Source organism: Carcharodon carcharias, chromosome 6 (assembly GCF_017639515.1).
Source record: "Carcharodon carcharias isolate sCarCar2 chromosome 6, sCarCar2.pri, whole genome shotgun sequence".
In the NCBI taxonomy this organism is placed as follows: domain Eukaryota; kingdom Metazoa; phylum Chordata; class Chondrichthyes; order Lamniformes; family Lamnidae; genus Carcharodon; species Carcharodon carcharias.
In genome coordinates this window covers 21,578,544-21,591,336 of record NC_054472.1, presented here as the reverse complement: position 1 = coordinate 21,591,336, position 12,793 = coordinate 21,578,544, and the positions used below count along the sequence as shown (strand labels likewise).

Below are 12,793 nucleotides of genomic sequence, written 5' to 3'. Positions count from 1 at the left end.
TTTCTGGTCACTGTCCAATAATCAATCATTAATCTATGCTAATGTGTTACCTCCAATCCCATGACCCCTAATTTTGTGTAAAAGCATCTTAAAAATGCTTTTGAAAATCCAAGTACACTAAATCCACTGGTCCCTCCCTTATACACCCTGCTCGCTATAACCTCAAAAAACCAACAGATTTGTCAAACATAATTTCTCTTTCATAAATTAATGTTGTCTCTGCTCATACATTTTATGATTTTCTAAGTGATCAGTTATCACATCCCTAATAATAGATTATATCATTTTCTCTCCTACCAGCGTTAGGCTGCCTGGCCTATAGCACCCTGATTTCTCTCTCTCTCTCTCTCTCTCCCCCTTTTTTGAATAGCAAGGTTACATTTTCTCTCTTAGAGTCCATGGGGACCGTTCTAGGGTTTAGGGCAACCTGAATGCCTGCAACCACCTCTTGTTAAAACCCTGTAATGTAGGTTATTAGGTCCAGGGGATTTGTTGGCTTTTCAGTTCTATTAATTTCTCCGGTGCTATTTCTTTACTATTAACTTTGTTAAGCTCCTTATTTTTATTTGTCCCATGGTTCCCCAGTACTTATGAAATGTTTTGTGCTTTCTATTGTGAAAACAGATACAAAGTATTTGTTTAATGCTTCTGCCACTTCCTCCTCCATTATAATTTCTCCGGTCTCTGGCTCTAAGGGAACCACATTTACTCTCACTACTCTCCCTTTTTACATAACTGTAGAAGCTTTTACAATTTGGTTTTATGTCTCTATCTTATCTAGTTTACTCTCATTTCCTAATTTCTTTGTGATCCTTTGCTGAATTTTAAAGTCTGCTCAACCCTTGCAACACTCTTTGGCAACATTATAAGTACCTTCCTTTAACCTAGTACTACCTTTAATTTCCCCTGTTAGTCATATATGGAACACCTTTCCTGTCGGGTTTTTATTCTTTAAGGAAATGTATAATCATTGCAAATTATATATTTTTTAAATGTTTGCCATGCCCAAGCTAATATCCTTTCTCACAACTGTCTTTATTCCATCATTTAACATCAGGGCAAACCCCCCATCTTTTGCCATTTTGCCTACTGTTTCTCAGGGTCAAATGCAATCCAGAAGCTCATTGGCAGAAGTATTTAATTCCCAACCCTGATAACTCTACAACCACATCTCTAAAGGCTATTTAATAAAACCCATTAAAGTTTATCTGTGTTATTAATTCATCTGTTTTGTTATGAATGCTTTGCACATTCAAATATAGTGCCTTTAGCTTTAATTATTTTTTGACTTTTTCTCTTAGACCATTCTAGTCACTAATTCCACAATACCTTTAAGCTCTTTGTTCCTTCTTGATACACTTAGCTAATTTTTACCCAAATCACTAATCTTCACTACAGCCTCGACATTTCTGCTGTTCCTTTTGTATTTAACCTTTACTGAATCCTCCCAGATTGATTTCCACTGCCGCTCACCTCCCCCCCCCCCCGCCCAAACAAACCTTTTGTTACTTTAAAGCATACTAGAACATTGTTCTCTGGCCTCAAGGAAAGCCAGATTGTAGTTGAGTATTTTAGTTGATGACTATACCTGTAATGTCATCTTTGGAGGATGAGTAAATTTGAAATAATAGTGTTTTTGGAAAACAGACCCCGAGTCAATGGAAATCTAATCAATCATACAAGCTCGGCTGTAATTTGTCCATATTATATGGTAAAAGAATTTTTGTCATAGTGTTATTGAAATTATGGTAATTTAATGAGAAATTCCCCATATGACCATTTCCTTCCTGTGCATTTGAAGGTCACCTCTCCATCTCACCCCCAATTAGTTCATTTTGCCCGCTGTTGACGATGAACACTACTGTTTTCCAGTATAGGATCTACTGAAGGAACTGCTATGCTAAAATGTTACTTTCCAAAGAAAGAATGAATCACTTCGATTGCCTTTTGAAATATCGTTTAAAACTGCAGTGACAGATGGACCCAAATATTTGAAGTGTCTCCTTTTTAAACACACATGGCATCATCTAGTGTACGTTACATATTCAGTGAGAGATTATAAGAATCGAATGTGTGATCTGCTGGAGCTGCTTCACTATATAAGTCTTTTAACCCCAGAGTAGTGCCAGGGTATTATATACCTCATGCCATTCGTTGGTAGAGTGTTAAAGAGCTGGCCAAATGCCAGAAAAACACTAAGTTAAAAGCAAAAAACTGTGGATGTTGGAAATCCAAAACAAAAACACCTGGAAAAACTCAGCAGGTCTGGCAACATCTGTGGAGAGGAGCACAGTTAACGTTTCAAGTCTGCATGTCATACGGACTTGAAACGTTAACTGTGCTCCTCTCCACAGATGTTGCCAGACCTGCTGAGTTTTTCCAGATATTTTTGTTTTTGTTGTGCCAGAAAAACACTGCCAGTTGATGACTTTGCAGACACTCTGGTAAGTCAACATTCTGATCATATGCTTTATTGGTGCTCCTAATTCTTAAGACACTTGGACAAAATACCATTTGCAAATAGTGTCAACTTATGTAAAATTCTCTATAATGCTGTGTTTAAGAGCCAAATTCTGCTATGTGAGAGGGGCATATTATGGCCCTTGCATACTGAGGGATCATGTCTGTAGTTGAGCATATGGTGGCAATCTTGTGGAAGAAGGATCCCAGTCTGGTCCAACTGGCGCTAGCAAAACTGGTCTGTATCAGGGTTTTGTCTGGTGCCTCCAGCTAAGCATTGATAGTAGTAGCAAAGCTAAATGATTACTTGCACTTTTTTCATGTGATTTGGTCAGTACAAACCTCCCATGCCGTTAGAATTGCCAATGCATCTTTGATTTAATTGCACATGCGCAGTTGGTTTAAAAATGTTTTGCAATTTCTGAGCAACTGCGTATGTTTGCACAAGATTTAGACATGATTATCTGGTTGTTGCCAAATACCTGATGTTGAAGAACAGTAAATGGGTGTTTAGAATGCAGATTCTAAAGACAAGTTAAAGTTGTGTATGCATCTTAGCATGCAGAATGTCTATTTGCATGGCTTAGATCACTTAAGCATAGAGAGCATGGTGTTAGCAGTGTTGAAATCTGATTTAACGTGCTAAGCAGCCAAGTCCAGTACTTATAGCTTGTTCATTAATGTGTTAAGCAGTTGACCCTTTAACAAAACAAGTGGTTAAATCATATAAATTTAAGCATGTTAGAAGGCCATTTTAGCTTCCTGCGCCAGTGCTAAGTTTGCACCAGAGCTATCAACTGTAGTTCCGATCTTCTGTTCTTCTGCTGTAACCACCTAATATTTTTCTTCAAGTGATTATCTAACTCAAATATTTTTTAACAAAAGTGGTTGCAATAACTTCCATAGCTACTTATGGTAATGTATTACTAACTCTTCATGTGAAAGCCTTTTACTCATATTTTCTTTGTGCTGCTAAGACTATTAAGTTTATTTTTCCTCCTAACTGTTCCAAAGAATAAATCCTAAATTTTCAAGTTTCCCTTCATTTCTGTATTACCTCTTGCCTTTTTTTCTTTTTTGGGACCTGGGTGCATATGTGCATAAATCATTGGAAGTAGCAAGACAGGTTGAGACACCAATTAAAGCATCCTGGGCTTTATTAAAGGAGCATAGCGTACAAGAACAAGGAGGTTAATTTGAATTTGTCTAAGTCACTAGTTCGACCTTAGCTAGAGTATTGCATCCAGTTTTGGGCACTGCACTTTAGGAAGGATGTGAAGGCATTAGAGAGGGTGGAGAAAGAATTCACAAGAGTGCTTCCAAGAATGAGGAACTTCAGTTATGAAGATAAAATGGAGAAGTTAGGACTGTTGTCCATAGAGAAAAAGGTTGAGAGGAGATTTGATAGAAGTATTCAAAATCATGAGGGGTTTGGACAGATAGGGAGAAACTGTTCTCACTCTTGAAAGGATCGAGGATGAGAGGGCACAGGTTTAAAGTCATTAGTAAAAGAAGCAAAAGTGATGAGGAGAAACTTTTTTATGCATCTTATGCAGTTAGAGTTTGGAATGCACTGCCTGAGTGTGTGGAGGAGGCGGATTCATTGAAGCATTCAAAAGGGAATTAACCTGGATCTGAAAAAGGAAGGATATGCAGGGTTATGGGGAGAAGGTGGGGAAATGGTACTAGGTGAGTTGCGCATTCGGAGAGCCGATGCAGACATGATGGACCAAATGGCCTCCTCTTGCACCGTAACAATTCTGAGATTCTGTAATTCAAGTGAATCTATGTTGAATCTTTCCATGGCTTCACTGTTCTTTCTATTGACTGGCCAAATCTGCATACAGTGCTCCAAATGCAAATATAAATGTTGTGCATCATCTTAGTCTGACTTCTTGTGCACTTGCAATTTCAAAATTCAAAAACGTGTCAAAAATTCTCAAAGTAATGCACTCACAATGACATCCAATTAATGCCAGATAATTAATTCCTTTCTTAAATGTCACCATAGTATTAATTTATTTGTTTTCTTCGTGTGGGTGCCTAAAATCAAACATTTTAAAAGTTTTGACATTGCAGTTTCAATCTTGCTGCAGTACTTCCTTTTTCTTAGTTGGTTTCTGCATCACATCAGCCACTTCATCTTGCTTCCGTTGTCTGAAGGGCTGAGAAGGCTCAGATCAGCCTACACTATTTTTATTTATGGTTCTTTTGATTCCAGTATCAACAATGCACCTATTCCTTTGGCTCCTTTTTATCATAACCTTGTTCGCCATCTTTCTGGCTCTTTTGAGAATTTATGACCTCATATTTCATATTTCAACCAACCCAATTATTTCTCTTTTGTTTTTATTTGGTTTTTCAGTTTTGTTAATACTTTTAAAATGTCAGCTTGTCACCTGTTACCAGTATGTTTCAACTATTTTTCAAAGGAATTTAATTAATTTATGACTAAGTTTGCAATCTTGTACAGTTTTATACTGAAAAACAATTTGAATCAAGTAGTTAGAAAAAAGAAACAGGCAATTTTTTGTGCAGTTCAAATTAAGTGAATTTGAATTAACAAAAATAGTTTGTAGCTTCATGCTTTAGTTTTGCTTTTGCAGTGATATTCTACAATCTCATGTTAGTATGGTGTTCAAAGTTATTATTCTTTCAAGTTATCTAAATCATTGAAGCCCAACTGCTGTTCCAGCTGGAGTGTGGATTTCTTCATGTTGCCTACTGTGACAACATTGACAAAATTTGTAAGTCCATCAACTTCCCAGAATATTTTTATAGTGAAACCTTTATAAACGTCACCACCAAAAACTAGACACTGGCAAAAAACATTTATTGAGCATGTGAAATATGTAAGAAGTCCTCAGACAAAAGTTTGCCTTGCCAGCGATGCCCATATCCCATAGAAAAAAAAAGTATACTATGAACACTCGCAAATTAGAAACTATGTATAGCTTCAATACAGCAAGTTCTTTTGCAACTTAAACATGTGGCAAGCCTGTATATGAAGCTTTTGCTGAGTTGGGATCACTGACACTTCTCTTTACAACTTGTTTACTTTCTGCCCCCATATTCTGTCTAAGGTACAAGGTCCGTGTGTGTAGGTTAGTGCATTTTGTGGAAGAAACTGCTTTTGTGGAATGGTGAAGTCTTTATCCAGCATCGCAAAGTGACAGGGAGACCACTTCATTTGTCAGATTGAATAGTCGCATTGGATATATCCCAAGGAGAGAGTCGTTTCTCTGCTGCTACAGCTGCTGGGTAAAGAAATCCCTCTTGATAAAAGCTGTTTCTTTCACAAAGTTCATTGCTACCTCAAGCTGACCTACACACACTGATCTTAACAGCCTCCCAGATCAACGAAAGTGCGTGCAAACAGCAAGAGAGACTTTTCTTTGCTGCCCCAGCATCAGCATCCATATGTTCTTTCACCCCTTAACTACCATCGTCAGCTTCCCTCGGCTTTTGATGGTGAATCTGCTTCTTTGAGGAGTTTTGGCTTTGGGGAATGAAGGTGGACGGCTTGCCCAGATCCATCTGCGTCTCTGCTCAACAGAGTGTCGGGCAGATTTGTGAGTCCCATTGGAGGTTGAGGGGGGAGGTGCTCGTGGTGAGATTAACGTTTATTCATGACGCTTCGGCTATCATGGTATGTGGGGCCAGCTTGATGGACCAACTGGCCTTTTCTTACTTGTCCATTTCAGTTATTCCTAGAAACCACAGGATGTTGAAAGTGCTTAACTTGGTGGAACGGAGTTCATGTGAAGTCACAGTGCCAATAGCCATTGGAAAACTGATTTGAGTCAACATTAAATTTAGATGGGGATCATTTGATAATTGCTTCTGTTACGTCTTTATAGACTGGGTTATGTGTAAGTTTATGGGAACATTGCAGAGGAAGAATAATGGGGCAAAATTAAGGAATGTATTGAAAGAAGAATTGGACTTCATAGCTGGCATACTACTAACATTGAGGAAAATGCATTGTCAGGGAATTTTGAATTTTCCTTTCTCTCTAACATAAATATTGAAAACCTAAATGATAAAAGTTTGTATAACGTATAAGAAAGGTTTCAGATACGTGTGTGAAAGCTAATGTATATTTAGAACTTCAGGTGTGCAACAATGTTTGGTTAATCAGTCAGGTTTTGAACCAGATTTCAAAGGCCTTCTGTCAGACTAATGTTATGACCACAGCTGATGCTTAATTGCTATGCAAACCAAATCCAGAGGGAAGCTTGGCTTTTTTGTATTCTGAAATTGAGAAAAGGGAGCATTGATCTCAGCAGTAAGAAGTCCAGTAACACTTCTGGGATTTTAAAAATTAAAAGTATACTTTTTAAAAGAAAACTTAAGCATACAAGATTACAGATGCACAGTTAAACTTAGTCTTACATAAAGTTTCTGCAAAAATACACTCTACCTGGTCAGATCCACCAGTAAACACCTTCCAGGCAACACTTCCTTACAGAGGTTGAACTGTAAAGTCAAGGCAAACTGCTGTAGCTTCAGTAAAGGCATGACATATGACCTGTAACTCTCTTCCACTCTGCTGTGAAAATCCAAACTTAAGAATAAAACTACTTTTTGTAGCCCAAGACTTTTCTGACTTGACTGGATGGCTGATTCAAACCTACATCTTCCCCCCACAGCTAACAGCTCCTAACCCAGCTCCAGCTGCTACAACAGCTCAAACAGCTAAAGCACAACAGCTACCCTAAGCTCTCCACAGTAACTCTAAAATACCCTTTCATCTCAGGTTCCATCATTCTCACACCTCTTTGAAACTCAAACCCTTCCAAATATAAAATCTTTCATCTCTCTATCTTGCGTTTGATTTTGGGTCAATACAACATAATATCCCTACTACTATTTACCTATGGAACTCCTGCAAGATGCAAATATGTTCCTTGTTATCTCTGAATTCCTTTGATATTTATACAAACTCTCAACTTATCTAAAAATGCAAATGTTAGAACTAACCTATTTACTTGTACCTCAAACCTCTATCCTTTTCATGTTTTGTGCCCCCCACACAACCTGTCTCGTATTAATCTGTGTCTAGCTGTATTAAATCACTCACATACACACACACACAGCCTTTTCCACAGAATAGCACAATATCCCCCAAAATACTTTTTTAAAAACCATCCATTTCTCACACTAATTAGCACAAGTAATGTGCAACTGTACAGTGTATTGAAATATATTGTAAAGTCCTTATATAAAAAAGGCTGTGGTAACGACTTATCCTGTTGTGGGAATGTTTTATTATTTTAACAATTGAAATGTAATGTTAGCTGATGAAGAAATAACTTTATTTCAGTTTTGCTAATCCACGTTCTTTCTAACTACCATAAAGTTTGCTAGTAGGTGAGCCGAGTGTGTACCCTAACATGTGACCTTGGGATTCCAAAGTTGGGAGGCTGAGCATTTCATAGATCTCTCATTTGTACTCGTTCTTCATTCCTTACCCCATTTTGTTTTGTTCCCTCACATAGTTCCAAAAAAAATCATCAGAAATTCGGCTGGCTGACTTGTGTATCCATTTGCGGTCTGAGGCTTCCTCTAAAAGTTAACGGTCAGCTAGCTGGCTTCTGTATGCATTGGATCTCTAGTTTCATGACAATTCCTTGTTAGGGAAATACATTTGGAGTGTATTGGAACTACTCCAAACATGATAGCTCAGATGCATGCTGTGCTATTTCTGGAGTTGGTGCTGATGGGGTTGAGAGAGAGTTGTTCTCTGAATGTGGACAACATTGGCAAGGGTATTAATAATCTACCACCCACTTTGGAACTGGAGATGTGTATAGGCCAGACCTAGGATGGTAGGTTCCCTTTCCTGAAAGACACTGGTGAACCGGTTGGGTTTTTATAGCAAGCTTTTATAGTCCAGATTTCATTAATTCAGTTTTACAACTTGCCATGGTAGGATTTGAACACTGAGTTCCTGAATTGCTAAGTCTGATATCATAACCACTGTAATATCTGGATACATTTATGAATTTTTTAATAGAAATTATGATAAATTTTATTTTTGGGAGTTGTAAAGTGATGGGCGATGAACTGTCATGGTGTTGGGCGGGAATATTTTTGCTAGATTCAGATCAGATGCAGTTTTTGGTAGAATATTATGAGAAAATTGAAACTGGTGAGGAAGATTTTCATACAGCGATTGGGAAATGTTGAAAGTTTAAGATATGTAAAAGTAAACCGAGAAGGAAGATAATCGGATTTAGTAAGTGCATAATGTTTGATGGCTCATTGGTTAAAATAGTGTTTGCATATTGTGAACTACTGCCAGATTGGCTTTGTAGTAGATTTTAAGTAAAAATCTTTGTGGTTAAAAAGACTTGCATTTCTTAGTGGCACATGAAAAAGCTTATTTTTATGCTTTTAGAATAAACAATCTTTGCAGTGCTAATGTATAAATGCTCACCATTAGAATTTAAATAAGTCGCTATTTAAAATCAGTTTCCATTCAAATTCGACAATGAGGCTAACAAAGAGACCATGAACAAACTATCCGGAAGTATCACCCACATGCAGGCGTGGTGGTGCATGACGCGGCACTTCGGGAGGAAGTGTGGCGCGATTCTTTCTTGGGCACCAAAGCTTTGTTAATAAACCTGTCCAAATAAGGACATCGATGGGAGCTGCAGTGTGTGAATTTAGTTGCGTTTCATTTGAAAGTTAGTTTTGGCCTTTTAATACTGATGGATACAGCAGTTGTAAGTATTTAAAAGCGTAATGCTCCACTTTGCATGTGGTTTAGGTAAAACGTAAGGAATAAATTGGATAGAATTTTTCATTCAGAAGTTAATAACCAAAGTTATGCATTATGGTATGAGGAATATCCTTTCATTCTGGCAAGATTAGCCTTCTATCAGTACAACACAAGTTTCTTTGCCTCGCACAAACTCTTTCTCTTAGTAAATAAGATTTCAATATGATTTCTAGTGCCTCCAGTTAAAAGTAGCTCGCAAGAATGTTTCGATTTGTACATTTAAACAGTGGAGTGCAAAATTATTTGCATTTGATACCATTCCTCTGTTTTAAAATGTGTACTAGCTTACCAGTTGCATTCTCATGTGCATACTTTGCTTTGCAGTGTTTATTGCATTTAGTTTATAAATATATTTTAAGTCTACTGTAGTTTTTTGTATCATTTCACTTGTTCTAGTTGCATTTTCCATCAGGGCCCCAGTGGAAAATAACTTTGAAGTGAATTAGAAATTGTATTCAAGGATACCCTTTTGAAAAGACAAATTTAACTACTTTAAGTATTTTGTTGTAATGTATTGCATGGCACAATGGCAATTTTATTTACCCAGGGAAGTTTTTTCTCATTCATGTTATTTGGGGCAAGACCAATTCTGTGTGACAAACATTGGAGAAGGACAGTAAAAGGCCAGCTGCTTCATTGAGCCCATCCATTTATGATGCAACCTATACACACCATCGTCTGTCCTTTCTAACCTGCCCTTTTTCCCCACTGCAATATTGGATTCTCCTAGATCAGTTGAAGCAAAAGCTATCTTTGACCAATTTAGGAAAACAAAAGCCTGGGAAATTCATCTGTGCTCTGAAGATGGTCAGGCAAACTGTAGGAGGTTACCCCCAATGACCCACCTGCCTTCAATAGGTAGAGAGGTTTGCCCCTCGGAACAATTTGTCCAGCTGCCTTTGGAATGATTGTAATAATTCTGCAATCACTGTACATGTCAGTAACTTGTGTTAGAGGTTATCAACTCTGTAAAAAATAGTATCTTGCAGCATCTAACCCAATTTTAAGCTTTTGATACTTATTCCCACTGATTCTAACTTTTCCAGCTCAAATAGCTCATTTGCTTGGACTAAATCAGATCCTTTTATTTACTTCTGTCATACCTCTTGGGAGGGTTTAAAAGAAAACTCCACCTTTGCCTTCTTGTACTGATTACTAAGGGCCTATAAACTAGGTTTTAGGCCCTTTTCTGAACCTTTTCCAGGATGCTCAATTTTCCACTGAAAACTGAATACAGTTTTGTAAATGTGGTCTGATCAAGGCTTTGTAATGACAGTGTTCTAGCTTTGTAATTAAATGAATCTGAATGCCCCTTTTTGCTTTATACAAGTCTCAATATTGTGTACCAGTTATGCACCTTTGATGAATCATACACTGAAGGCCTTGGCTCTCTCTCCTGAACAGCAGCCTTGAGCATGCAAGCCTGCATAGTATACTTGTGCATTGAATTGCACTATCCAAGATCATCATGCTGTATGTCTATAGACAGCTGTAGGAGACCCATTCCCCTGTATTTTCATAGGCCAGCACATAACTCAAAAAAAGTTACAGGTAGTTCTTCCTCTGCTTTTATCTAGTAGTTGATCAAGATCATGATGAGCAATGACTTGAACATTGATCCCTTTGGGAGTTCACTAGTGATTGACCTGCAAACCAATAAAATCTACCTCCTAAATATGCAAGTGTTTCTTACCCAATCAAAAATCTGACCAATAATCCTAAAAGACTCAGTCTTTCTTAATACCATTTTTGTGTGGCACTTTTACAAAGGTATTTTGAAGTCTAGATTGTTGACATGATGGTGATTTTTTCTGACAGCTGTCAAGCTCGTCAGTTGCTTAAAAGAAAACAACTTGATGAGACAGGACCCCTTTACTCAAAGCGATGCTGAGACTCCCTAGAATTCACTTCTCTTTCTCAGTTGATTGTACCATGCATCTTCTAATAATCATTTCTAGAAACTTGTTATAACATAATGGACCTATATTTTCTTGATCCTGACTTATTACTCTTTTAAAATATTCATTCCACATGCTGCCTCTCTAGTCCATGGGAAACATTCTAACAATCAAATTGAAATATGAGCAAGTGATTCACCAAGCACATCCCCAATTCTATGGGTGCTTGAATGTTGAATTTCTTTTAAAACACTAGTTTTGGCAAGGACCATATTTGTATCTACTTTAACACATTTCATCTTTAGCATTTAATTATTATTGGTAACCGAATATCATTTTCAGTAGTGAAGAATAATAGCAATTTCCAATCAAAATATTTTTGTGCTGAAATTTTACTGGGATCCCCTCTCCAGATCCTTCAATGTCCCTCTTACTCCTACAAGGCCACATTAACTCCTGAAAAGTCAAAACATGAAGATTAGGTCATAAACTATCTTTAAGTTTATGCTTTAAATGCATGAACAGAATTACATATTTAATTTGACAGATATCCCAGTGTTTCACAACAGAACTGTGTTACTTGCACCAATGTTCCAGATGTTCCGTAACATCAATTTGTATTTATATGGAAAATTTAACATAGGAAAAGATTCCAAGGCGCTCCACAGAAGTATTAGCAAACTAAATTTAAGCCCACATAAAGGGATATTAAGAAAATGATCAGAAGCTTGGTCAAAGAGGTAGATTTTAAAGAGTGTCTTAAAGGAGGAGAGATAGGTAGAGAGCTTTAGGGCCTGGATTGCTATAGGCACAGCCTCTAATGATGATGTAATTAAAATCAGGAATGGACAAGGTGCCTATATTCCTCCAGAATTGGAGGACTGCGGAGGTTTTGGAGGGTTGTAGAACTGTTGGAATTAAAACTGTTGTAGCATTGGATGATGCAGTATGTCGACATATGGTTTTTCCTTATCAGAACATAATTTCAAACTGTTGGGCTGAAAGCTTATGTCTGTGGCTATATGATTCTTTTGTTAATTGAGTTTAAGAAGTTTTGACCCAACTGAAAAGTGAGTCCACAGCACATAATGAACCCAAAGTAGAACTAAGCTGTCAAGCTCACTGAAGAGTCATGAGAATGGCTGCTCTAGGACATGGAAATGTCATACTGGAGCATTTGGTTGAACTATGAAAGCTTTAATCTGCTTCGGCCTGCACGATACTGCAGTGGTTAATGGTGAATGCTGGGTTCCTGAAACAGGCAAATGTTCCATTCCCCAGTACTAACAACTCATCATCTTTAATATGAACATTCACTTTTAAACAAAATCTCAGAAAATGTTCTGCTCTAATGGCTGCTACATTGTGTTGCCGATGGTATAGAGGATTTTCAAGCTATGTAAAGGACTGCATTTTTTAAAACCAGGCAGTGTAATATTTTGTTGAAGCAATGGGTGAGAAAGTGTTTGGCACCAGATTGGTGTAATGGTGCTAATGAATAATTTATTTCCACTGCATTTTATCTACTCTACAAAACATTTTCATGTTAGTTTCGAAGATGTTGTTTGTCCATATTAACTTGCCTTTGAAATAATAGATTTTTAGTTTCTAATTGTAAGTTAAGGAAAATGATAAAGCAGGAAGA

General features: G+C 37.4%; 1 protein-coding gene across 21 annotated transcripts in view; it reads left to right on the top strand.

Annotated features, from left to right (window-relative positions):
* fam49bb (family with sequence similarity 49 member Bb) overlaps window positions 1-12,793 on the top strand; it is a 227,028-nt gene that overhangs the window by 106,988 nt on the left and 107,247 nt on the right. Inside the window, exon 1 of one of the 21 annotated variants that reach the window (XM_041190327.1) lies at window positions 9,126-9,194. The exons of 18 other annotated variants lie outside the window; for them this stretch is intronic. The gene's annotated coding sequence lies outside the window, so the exon portion shown is untranslated. Of the gene's footprint in view, window positions 1-9,125; window positions 9,195-12,793 lie in introns of those variants that run through there. 2 more of the 21 variants (XM_041190339.1, XM_041190334.1) reach the window with 2 other exon arrangements.